General features: G+C 36.9%; 1 long non-coding RNA gene across 1 annotated transcript in view; it reads right to left on the bottom strand.

Annotated features, from left to right (window-relative positions):
- LOC133776016 (uncharacterized) overlaps window positions 1-12206 on the bottom strand; it is a 28480-nt gene that overhangs the window by 13260 nt on the left and 3014 nt on the right. The gene's annotated exons all lie outside the window — the stretch shown is intronic.

The raw sequence follows: 12206 nt of genomic DNA, 5'->3' as shown, positions 1-12206 counted from the left end.
TATGATCTTTCACCAGCCTGGCATAGAAATCATCTCTGTGTTGCTTCAATAGATTCTTTGTCCAACGTTAACAGTTCACTACTCAGCATGACATGGAAGAACACTGAGTCTAAGTGGGATGCTCTGCCCTCTTTTTTAATGGCTATCATGTGATTTCAGAGTATTTTCTTTAGAAAAATATCTTTTTGTTCCTTAGCATGCCGATTTTCTTGGATGAAGGATCTTTTCCCTAGATGCTGTTCTGTATACAGGAAAAAAATTTTCTAAATTGCTACCTCATAACTTTCATACATTCACAATTCCAACTTGGCATAAACAATCGATACTAATAATGTTAATATTTTCTAACTCACTTTTTAAATAGGCATCACAACTCTAATTAATCCATTATAGTTAGACTCATTATTACAAATCTGATTTGTTCATGGGGATCTTCATTATTATAAGCAGTATTTTATATTAGTGTTATAAATGCTACCAATAAACTGATTGTTAGAAACATTCATAATATATTTACTATTTGTTTCATCATGCTCTGCATAAATAACATGGACATATTTATGTTTACATAATCTTCAAAGGAACCAGATAATCTCTTACTGCTAAAAAATTACTCTCATGTTAATAAGAATAATAGCAAAGATCTACTGAGCACTAACCATGTGCAAATTACTTTGCTAGCACTAAATGAAAACTTGACTGCAGTAAGTGAGATTACCTCATTAACGTTCACAGACATGCTATGAGGTAGAAGCTTTAACTATTTCCATTTTACGAATAAGAAAACTGAGGTTTAAACAGTTTAATAAGTACATAAATGTTTACAGCTAATACAGCTAATAGGTAGTAGAGCTAGAAATGAAACCCAAGCAATTTAATTCCACATTGTTGTGCTTTGAAGGTGAGGGTGAACCTGCTTATTGGGGAAGTTACCATACTTACTATATTTGAATAATTATTTCTCCAAACTCAAGTTGGCATTTCATTTTAAAACTCTATCTTAAAACCACAACCTTATAAAGAGTGTGAATTGAAATATTTGCAATAAGAATTACAGGCTATCAAAAATATAATGCATCATTATTACTGAGAAATTAGCAAATAGATAAATCAAGGTAGGAGCATAATATAAATATTATATAACTATCAGCATAGTTTTCTAACTGTGAATTTGCTAGTGTTGACTGATTAATTTTAGAGTTAATAAGCTTATTCACTGTGTACCTTAACGGCTTTTTCTTTCATGTGTAAAGTTTAAAGTTTAATTTCTTTTCACAAAGATTAATCAAAGATTTTCCAGCTGCCAAGAGATAATAAAGTAAAAATGATTAAAAGTAAATTTAACTACAAAGGTTTTCATAGAACCACATTACATCTCATCCATTTTTGAATTGATTTTTGTAAAAAAGCAAATATATAAAATCAGATATTCATTGTTTCCTTTACAATTTTCCATTTTCTGTAGTCCAATTAGTATATATTCATAAGAATTGTGTGCATAAAATAGGTATTAAACCATATTCTCCCTGAAAGTTTTAAAAATATGAGCCACTTAGAATAATATGCCTAACTTACAGCTAACAAATCAGAAATATTCCCTGATTTTATTATCTGAGGCCAAAACTATAGAAAACCAAAATATTCATTGCTTCTAGATTTGTCTTCGGAAACTTTAAAATTTTAAAATGTATACTGAGAAGCAAAGTGTCTTGAGAATGAGTATTTCACCCAAACGAGCTTTGGAGCAAAACAATTAATTGTAGCCATTTTAAGATCACTGTTCTATTCACACATTCAAAACTTATTGAGGGTTGGGGCCAGCGTTGTTGACACAGCAGGGTAAGCCTCCACCTGTGATACCGGCACCCTATATTTGTGCTGGTCAGAGTCCCAGCTATTCCACTTCCAATCCAGTTCCCTGCTAATGTGCCTGGGAAACAGCAGAAGATGGTCCAAGTGATGATGGCCCAAGTGTTTTGACCCCTGCACTCATGTTGGAGACACAGATGAAGTTCCTGGCTTTGGCCTGGTTCAGTCCTGGCCATTGCAGTCATTTGGGGACCAGCAGATGGAAGATCTCTCTATCTATCTATCTACCTATCTATAATTCTGCCTTTCAAATAAATAAATATTTAAAAAGAAAAAACTCATTGATGTTTACCATATTCAATTCTCCTTGAGACATTGGAACTTATCTTTTGGAGTGATTTGTTTTTCATTGTGCATATAATAAAATAGAAACCATTAGTAATACCTAAATTTAAGACAGGTTAAATATTTCTTGGACTATTTTTATTATGTAAAAGTCCAGGTGAACATATCAACTTAGAATTCTGTTCAATATATTCATTGCAAATATTTTTTTCCCATTGGATAACTTGACTTTTAGTTTTATTGATTATTTCCTTTTCTGTGCAGCTTGTTAGTTTGCTGTAGTTCCACTTGTTTATTTTTGGTTTTGTTGCCTGTGCTTTTTTGCTTCATGGCAAAACAAAAAACAAAACGTCACCAAGAGCATTATCAAATAGCTTTTTCATTTCGTTTTCTTCTAGGATTTTCATAGTTTCATGTCTTATTTTCAAGTGCATAATTCATTTCAAGTTAATTTTTGTGTATGTTTTAGGCTAGATCTAACATCATTTTTCCAAGTGTGGATATCCAGTTTTCCCAATATCATTTATTGAAGGGACTATCATTTTCCCATTTTGTATTCCTGATACTTTTCTTGAACACTAGTTGACTGTACATGTACGGGTTTATTTCTGTTCTGTTCCACTGGGTGGTGCGTATGTGTTTTTTTTGTTTGTTTCTTTTTTGTTTTTTTAATTTTTCTTTTCTTTTTTTTTTTTTTTTTTTTTTTTGACAGGCAGAGTGGACAGTGAGAGAGAGAGACAGAGAGAAAGGTCTTCCTTTTGCCATTGGTTCACCTTCCAATGGCCACCAGGCCCGGCACGCTGCGGCCGGCACACCACGCTGATCCGAAGGCAGGAGCCAGGTGCCTCTCCTGGTCTCCCATGGGGTGCAGGTCCCAAGCACTTCAGCCATCCTCCACTGCTCTCCCGGGAAACAGCAGAGAGCTGGCCTGGAAAAGGGGTAACCAGGACAGAATCCGGCGCCCCGACCAGGACTAGAATCCAGTGTGCCGGCACCGCAAGGTGGAGGATTAGCCTATTGAGCCACGGCACCGGCCGCATATGTGTTTTTATGCCAGCAGCATATGTATTAATTAATACAGTTTTGTAATACAGTTTGAAGTCAGAAGCTTCGTTCTTCTTTCTTAAAATTGCTTTGGATATTCAGGATCTTTTGTGATTTCATATGAATTGTAGGAGTGCTTTTTTTTTATTTCAGTGAAAAATGATACTGAAATTTTTTTATAAAAACTGCATTAAATCTGTAGAACACTTTGAGTACCATTGACATTTTAATATTATTTCTTCCAATCTATAAATACTGAATGTCTTTCCATTTGTGTCCTCTTTAATTTCTCTCATCAACATCATTGATTTTCAGTGTATTACATTTACCTTGTTGAAATTTATTCCTGAGTATTTTACAAATGGGATTTTTTTCTAAATTTACTTTACAGATAGTTAATTATTAGTACTATATATGACTGACTTTTTGTGTTGAGTTTTGGATTCTGCAGCTTTAAATGGGTTCATTTATTGGTTTTAACAGTTTTCTGGTGGAATCTTTAGGACTTTCTACATAAAAAAAAATCAATGTTATCTGCAAACAAACTATATTACTTCTTTTCTTTTTTTCAATTAATATGGCTTTTGTTTCTTTTTATTGCCTAATTATTCTGGCCAAGACTTCTATTACTACATTGAATAAAAGTCATAAACATGGAAAACTCTTATTCCTGATTTTATTTTTGAAAAGCATTTACCTCTTCACCACTGAGGATTCTTATTAGCTGTGAGTTTGTTGTATATAATCTGCTATGTTGATGTATATTCCTTCTATACCTAATTCACTGAGTTTTTATCATGAAAGGATGTTGAATTTTGTCAAATGTTTCTTCTACATCTATTGAGATGCTCATGTTTATGTTATTCCTTTTGTTAGTGTGGTATGTAACATTTATTGATTTTTTCATGTGTTGAATCATCCTTGCACACCAGAAATAAAGACTATTTGCTTACAGCATGTGATGCTTCTAATGTGCTACTGAATTCAATTTGCTTATATTTTGTTAAGAATTTGGTAGATGGGGCCAGGGCCATGGCTCACTTGGTTAATCCTCCACCTGCGGCGCTGGCATCCCATATGGGCACTGGGTTCTAGTCCTGGTTGCTCCTCTTCCAGTCCAGCTCTCTGCTGTGGCCCGGGAGGGCAGTGGAGGATGGCCCAAGTGCTTGGGCTCCTGCACCTGCTTGGGAGACCAGGAAGAAGCATCTGGCTCCTGGCTTCGGATCAGCGCATCACCGGCCGTAGTGGCCATTTGAGGGTTGAACCAACGGAAGAAAGGCCTTTCTCTCTGTCTCTCTCTCTCACTGTCTATAACTCTACCTGTTAAATAAATAAAAAAGAATTTGGTAGCTATGTTGACCAGAGTTATCGGCCTGTAATTTCCTACACCCCAATACTATCAAATTACAGGGAACATTGGGGAAGTTCTGCTAGACATTGGCATAGGCAAAGAGTTCTTGGAAAATACCCCAAAATCACAGGCAATCAAAGCCAAAATTGACAAATGGGACTATATCAAGCTCAAAAGCTTCTACACTACCAAAGAAATACTCAGCAAAGTGAAGAGGCAACCGACAGAATGGGAGAAAATATTTGCAAACTATGCAACTGATAAAGGATTAATAACTAGAATCTATAAAGTGCTCAAGAAAATCAACAACAACAAAACAAACAATCCAATAAGAATTGAGCAAAGGATTTGAACAGGCATTGGCATGAAAAAATGCTCAGGATCACTATCCATAAGGGAAATGCAATCAAAACCACAATGAGGTTCCACCTCATCCCAGTTAGAATGACTCTCATACAGAATTCAATAAACAACAAATGCTAGTGAGGATGTGGCAGAAAAGGTACCCTAATCCATTGTTAGTGGGAATGTAAACTGGCGTAGCCACTGTGGAAGACAGTACAGAGATATGCCAGAAATCTGAATATAGACTTACCATATGACCCAGCCATCCCACTAATGGAAATTTACCCAAATGAAAAGAAATCAGCATATGAAAGAGGTATCTGCATCCCCATGTTTACTGCAGCTCTATAAACAATAGCTAAGATATAGAATCAACCCAGATGTCTATCAACTGAAGACTGTATAAAGAAATTATAGTAAATATATACTATGGAATACTATACAGTGGTAAAAAAAATAAATTAAATCCTGTTGCTTCCAACAAAATGGATGCAACTGGAAACCATCAGACTTAGTGAAATAAGCCAGTCCCAAACAGACAAATACCACATGTTCTCCCTGATCTATGTTAACTGATCAAGTACCTAAAAGGTAATCTATAGGAGTGAAATTTACATTTTGAGATGTGATGATTTTTAACAGCCCTTGTCTTGACTGTTGAGAAATAGTGTTTTTTTCTCCATACTATTTGTCAAACTCTTTACTTGGTACAGGGTTAATCTTATGACTATAAAGTTAACTGAAAATAGATCTTTGTAAAAATTAATGATGGGAATAGGAGAGGGAGGAGGAAGAAGGACAGGAGTGTGGGCGGGACAGAGGGTAGGGTAGAAAAGTCACTATGTTCCTGAATCTGTATATAAGAAATACATGAAATTTGTATACCTAAAATAAAATTTTTTTGAAAAATTCTCTTTGTATAGAATCGTTATCTTGATTTGATATGAGGGTAATGTTGATCTTGTAAAACAGGCAGGAAAATACCAATCAAAACTACCATAGGATATCATCTCAATTCTGTTAAAATGGCTATTACCAAAAGATAAACAGTAAGAAGTGTTGGTGAGGATATGGCCAAAGGAACTTACATAATGTCATTGGGAATATAAATTGGTGCAACCATTATGAAAAACAGTACAGAGTTTCCTAAAAAAATTAAAACTAGAACCACCATATAATCTAGCAATCCCACTTCTGGTTATATATTCAAAGGAAATGAAAGCAGTTTCTCAAAGAGATCCACATTCCCTTCTTTATTGCAGCAGTATTCATAGTAGGCAAGATATGGAATCAACCATCAGCAGATGAATGGATAAAGAAAATTTGAGATACATACATACACATGGACACACACAGTGGAATATTACCCATAAAACGGAAAAAAATTCTTCTATTCGTGACAATGTGGGTGAAACTGGAGGACATTATGCTAAGTGAAATAAGCCAGACACAAAAAGGCAAATACTATATGATCTCACTTAAATGTAAAATGTAAAATGTTGAACTCACAGATACTTAAAGAGCAATAGCAGTTTCCAGGGGTTGAGGAGGGTGGGAAATGGGAAATTACTGATCAAAGGACTATAAGATAAATAAGTTTTTCATTATAAATTTTAGTTTTAAGATGAACAAGTATTGAGAATCTAATGTCCGGTGTGGTGATTTTAATTTTTTTTTTTTTTTTTTTGGACAGGCAGAGTGGACAGTGAGAGAGACAGAGAGAAAGGTCTTCCTTTTCCGTTGGTTCACCCTCCAATGGCCGCCACGGCTGGTGTGCTTCGGCCGGCGCACCGCACCGATCAAAAGCCAGGAGCCAGGTGCTTCTCCTGGTCTCCCTTGGGGTGCAGGGCCCAAGCACTTGGGCCATCCTCCACTGCACTCCCTGGCCACAGCAGAGAGCTGGCCTGGAAGAGGGGCAACCGGGACAGAATCTGGCACCCCAACCGGGACTAGAACCCAGTGTGCCGGCGCCGCAAGGCAGAGGATTAGCCTAGTGAGCCGCAGCGCCAGCCAGTGATTATAATTTAATAATACTGTATTTTATACCTGAAATTTGGTGAAAGTAGATCTTAAGATCTTAAAGTAGGGTAGCTAATTAAAGTGACAGATGTATTAATTAGCTTGATTGTGGCAATCATTTCATGATGTACATCAAATAACAATTGTGTATACCTTGAATATATATAATTTTTATTTCTCAATAATACCTCAGAACAGGCATTTAGAGTAGCAGTTAAGAAGCTGCACTCCATATCTGACTGCCTGAGTTCAATTCCTGGCTGTGGCTCCTAACTCCAGCTTCCAGTTAATGCAGACCCTAAGAGGCAGCAATGATTCCTCAAGTGGTGAAATCTCTGCCACCCATTAGGAGACATGGACTTAGTTCCCAAATTCTGGCTTCAACTCAGTCTAGAGCTTGCTTGCACACTCTATATATAAATATATATATATTTTTAAAATTATGCCTCAATAAATCTGGGGTGAAAATATTAAATGTGCAAACTTTTGATTACTATAAGTCATGCAGTTAAGAGACATGCAATGCATATTTGACCTAAGGGATAACCATATGCTCTGAGGAAATCATGGAAAATTAAGTTGTGAAATCATTCATTGACAACCATTGGTCACATAGTAAGTATTTGGTCATAGTTGAAGAGATTATGTAAAATAATGATGTGTGCAGTATAAAATTTTACATATAAAATCCCTTCCTCCAAGATCCTATTGGGAAATCTAAATTAGAGTTAAACCAAAGTAAAAATGTAAAATAAAGGAACTGTTAATATTCCAGTTATTTTTATACCAAACAATAACTATAAGCATGAACTATGTAAACTTGATGTTCTTGCAAGTTTAAAAAAAAAGTGGCTAGATGTCAATAATACAATAAAAATTTAAACCTGCTAGCTTGCTGGGATTTTTCATGACACAGTCTGAGTTCCAGGGAACACTGGAAGAATACCAAATCAGACTGTGGGATAATCTAAATCTCCTGCTCAGTGAGCAAATATTGCCAGAGTGGAGAAGTCAGAGCAAATAGCAAAGAACAAATTTTCTTAAGGAAGTGAAGAACATAAGGCGATATTATGAGGGTATACTTGGCTACATCACATTTACTACAAAATAAAAATATATATTCTCTAAGGTAATCCTTGAGTAGCCAATTATCTTCAAAGGGCCAATAAATCCAATGTCATTGGTTGCTAACTCACAAGAATGTCAAGTACCATTCTGAATAATCTTGAGCTCTAAGATATCTCACTAGTCAAAGTGATCAGTTTCAGTTCATAATTGATCATAATGATAGGATTAAGAGTCAAAGGGATCACATAAATAAGACTAGTGTCTGCTAATACTAATTGATAGAATTAAAAAGGAGAGAACAATCCAGCATGGGAAGCAGGATACACAGCAGACTCATAGAATAACAAATGCCTTAAATAGCACTCTGGCCTCAGAATCAGTGCTTAAGGCATTCAGATCTGGCTAAAAAGCCCAGGAGAGATTTCAGGCCAAGACACTCTGGCAAAAAAAAAAAATTGACCTAAATGAAAGATCTCTGTGAGATCCCAGTGGAAAGAATGGGCCATCAAAGAAGGAGGTACCTTTCTCTGAAGGGAGGAGAGAACTTCCACTTTGAATATGACCTAGCCTAAATAAGATCAGAGTTGTCGAACTCAAAAGGCATCCATAGCCTTGGCAGCTCATGACAAGAGCCTCAGGTGATTACTGACGCCATAAATAAGAGTGTCAATTGTTAATCAACAACAGGAGTCACTGTGCACTTACTCCTCATGTAGGATCCCTGTCCTTAATGTGTTGTACTATGTGAATTAATGGTATAACTAGTATTCAAACAGTACTTTATACTTTGTGTTTCTGTGTGGGTGCAAACTGTTGAAATCTTTACTTAGTATATACTAAGTTGATCTTTTGTATATAAAGATAATTGAAGGCCGGCGCTGTGGCTCACTAGGCTAATCCTCTGCCTACAGCGCCGGCACCCCAGGTTCTAGTCCTGGTTGGGGCGCCGGATCCTGTCCTGGTTGCTCCTCTTCCAGTCCAGCTCTCTGCTGTGGCCCCGGAGGGCAGTGGAGGATGGCCCAAGTGCTTGGGCCCCCTATAATATAATTTTTAAAGCACAGAAAATGCATCACTTTTAACAGAGAATAAAGAGAGGCTAGAATGATATGAATTCATAAAGAAAATAGGCCAAAGCACAAAAATTCTAAAAGGGAGCAGATTTTTCTACACCCTCAACATCCGTTCTATATATCCCAGGAAATGATGGTGTATATAGGAGACAAAGGATAAGATATAAAGTTATCACTATTTAATGATACTTATGAGTACCCTCTTCAATCTTGGGATCTCTTTAAGCTCTGAACTCCCAAGGTCAAATGTCTCCTCTCATACTTGCACTCTAAAGTTGAGGTGTCAGACTATCAAGTAACCCCTGCAATAAATTCTAAGGTCCACAGTGTATAATAACAAAGAACAGCATGGGTGAAACTTGAATAAGTTACAATCATAAAGTAATTTATTAGGTAGTATGTATTAAGAAAGTGAAACAAATGACAAAATTATAATCAAAGACCGTTCTTTTGTGGAAGGAAAAAGATGGTGACCACATACACAAAATCCATCTGGACAGATTTTATGAAAATGTCATTTTACCATCCAATATTTTCCTTTATGATAAAACTCAGAATGCATGGTATTGCTAAAATGTAATTTTTTTAAACTCTGAGATTTGTCAATAAAAAAATGAAGTGGCTCTTTTGCACAATCCATAAGAATTTGATTATAGAATTTATAAGCCCTGTTTGTAGAAAGTACAAGTAAATTTACAAATTCCTTTCAGAAACATTCCATCCTGTTGCAGCTTCCCAGATTATAAGAAAAAAATTAATCAAAGTGAAAGAGATAAGATTATAATTTTTTCTCAATAATCTTTCCCTTCAATCCAGGACATAAAATTTCACATTTACCAGGCTTTTAGGAGTATCAGGGGAAATCAAACAAGCTTAAAATCTGTAGTCTAGACTCAGACATTCAAACATAGGGGGACATACAGGAACTAAGGTGACTTCCAGAATAAATACGAGTGTCCCAGAAGTAACACAGAAAAATATTCAGTGTATTTTAACAACTAAACTGCAAGATAACTTCATGCCCCTGGGGGAAAAAATCTTTATTTTCTCATAAAAGAATAAAGAATGCACACATTTTGAGAACTGTAAAAGCTGTAACTATGGAAAGGCCATCTGGGCTACTAGATTAACTCTACAATATACTCTTCATTCTTTTATTTAGTCCTATTTTAAGTACCTCAGAAAATTAGGTTTCCACCAAGCTCCTTGAAAATTTTCCACCAAACCATTACATATTATTGCTAAGTAGTAACCAATAATCATCATCACTAGTTTAAAGGACTCTGTCTACCCAAGTCTCACTGATAATTTTATTACTATTTTTTTCACTAGCACTATCCTACCAAAATAATCTATTTTGTAAAGGTTAATGTTCTCACTGGGTAAACAGTAGCTGGCAGTACCTTATGGTCCCAATGAGAATAATAAATAATCTGTAAGGTTTCCTCTCACCCTTTGTCAATCACGAAACAAATGAATGTCTAGGAGAGATCCCCTTTCCTTCATGAGCACTGTTCATGGGGGCAGGAGCTGGGATTTGGAGAATTCAAGCACCCTCAGCTGTCTGACAAATATGTATGGGCAGAATGAGGCATAACCAAAGGTGTCCTACATTCATTAGCTCATGCTTCACGAAAAAAAAATAACATTCTCACCAAGCTCACACTGAGGTAACTTATCACAGTGGAAAATATGTAGAATGAAAAATGAAAAGACTCTATCCAGTCTCAGTTCTGACTGGATTTAGTAGTTTGACCATGAGCAAGTCCATTGACATCTCTCAACCTCAGCTTCAAATCACACAATGAATTGCAGCCAAGTCTCCTTAATATTTTATGATGTGATGATCTTCATCTAAAAAATAGAACTAGACTAGCTTCTACTAAAGATATGTCAGTATCTTGATATGTTGTAGCTGTAACAGGAAACTTACAAATTCATTCTTGCTGATAAATGTGAATGGGGAAGAGTGTTCTGAGAGCTTGAAAAAGTAGGACAATGCTCTAATATTACTTTAAAGCTCAGGTTCTATCAATACATTCCATTGAAAGGGGAAAACCAATCAATTTAAAGAATATTGGTGAACCTGAAATTATATTATTATGATGTGTAATAATTCAAAACTAGGACTGGTAGGTAGCCAAAATCCCCAAGTAGATTCCAAACTCCTTTTATTTTGCCAATTCAGAGTTTCTTTCTCCTCTTAATCAGCTTAAAGGCAAGCTGTTTATTAAAAATCAATGTAAATCCATAGTTTACATATTTTCTTGATTATTTCACTGCGAAGGAAGAGTTGACTTCTTAAGAACGAATTAGGTAAGGGGCTGATGCTGTGGCGCAGCAGGTTAACGCCTGGCCTGAAGCCCCGGCATCCTATATGGGCACCGGTTCAAGTCCTGGCTGCTCCACTTCTTTTTTTTTTTTTTTGACAGGCAGAGTGGACAGTGAGAGAGAGACAGAGAGAAAGGTCTTCCTTTTGCCGTTGGTTCACCCTCCAATGGCCGCCGCGGTAGCGCGCTGCGGCCGGCGCACCGCGCTGTTCCGATGGCAGGAGCCAGGTGCTTATCCTGGTCTCCCATGGGGTGCAGAGCCCAAACACTTGGGCCATCCTCCACTGCACTCCCTGGCCACAGCAGAGAGCTGGCCTGGAAGAGGGGCAACCGGGACAGGATCGGCTCCACTTCTAATCCAGCTCTCTGTTGTGGCCTGGGAAAGCAGTAGAAGATGGCCCCAATCCTTGGACCCCTGCACCCATGTGGGAGACCCGGAGGAGGCTCCTGGCTCCTGGCTTCGGATTGGTGCAGCTCCAGCCATTATGGCCAATTGGAGAGTGAACCATCGGATAGAAGACCTTTCTCTCTCTGCCTCTCCTCTCTTGTGTAAACTCTGACTTTCAAATAAATAAATAAAAACGTAAAAAAAAAAAAAATGAATTAGGTAGATCATCAGCACTGCTAATTAGTACTCCCCTTATGGCCATTACATTAGGAAAAGCACATATAAACACCAGCAAGATGCCACACAATGGAAGAAGGCTAGGAATTGTATGTTACTCTCCATGTGTGGATCACTAAGCCTTTCCTTAGGACAGGAGACGACCTGACCCATGAGCAAGTGAGGATGCCAGGATTTGCAATAAAAAGTATATGAAATAC

This window comes from Lepus europaeus, chromosome 17, assembly GCF_033115175.1.
Source record: "Lepus europaeus isolate LE1 chromosome 17, mLepTim1.pri, whole genome shotgun sequence".
Classification (NCBI taxonomy): domain Eukaryota; kingdom Metazoa; phylum Chordata; class Mammalia; order Lagomorpha; family Leporidae; genus Lepus; species Lepus europaeus.
The sequence above is the reverse complement of the archived record's forward strand: the minus strand, read 5'-3'. Positions and strand labels throughout refer to the sequence as shown.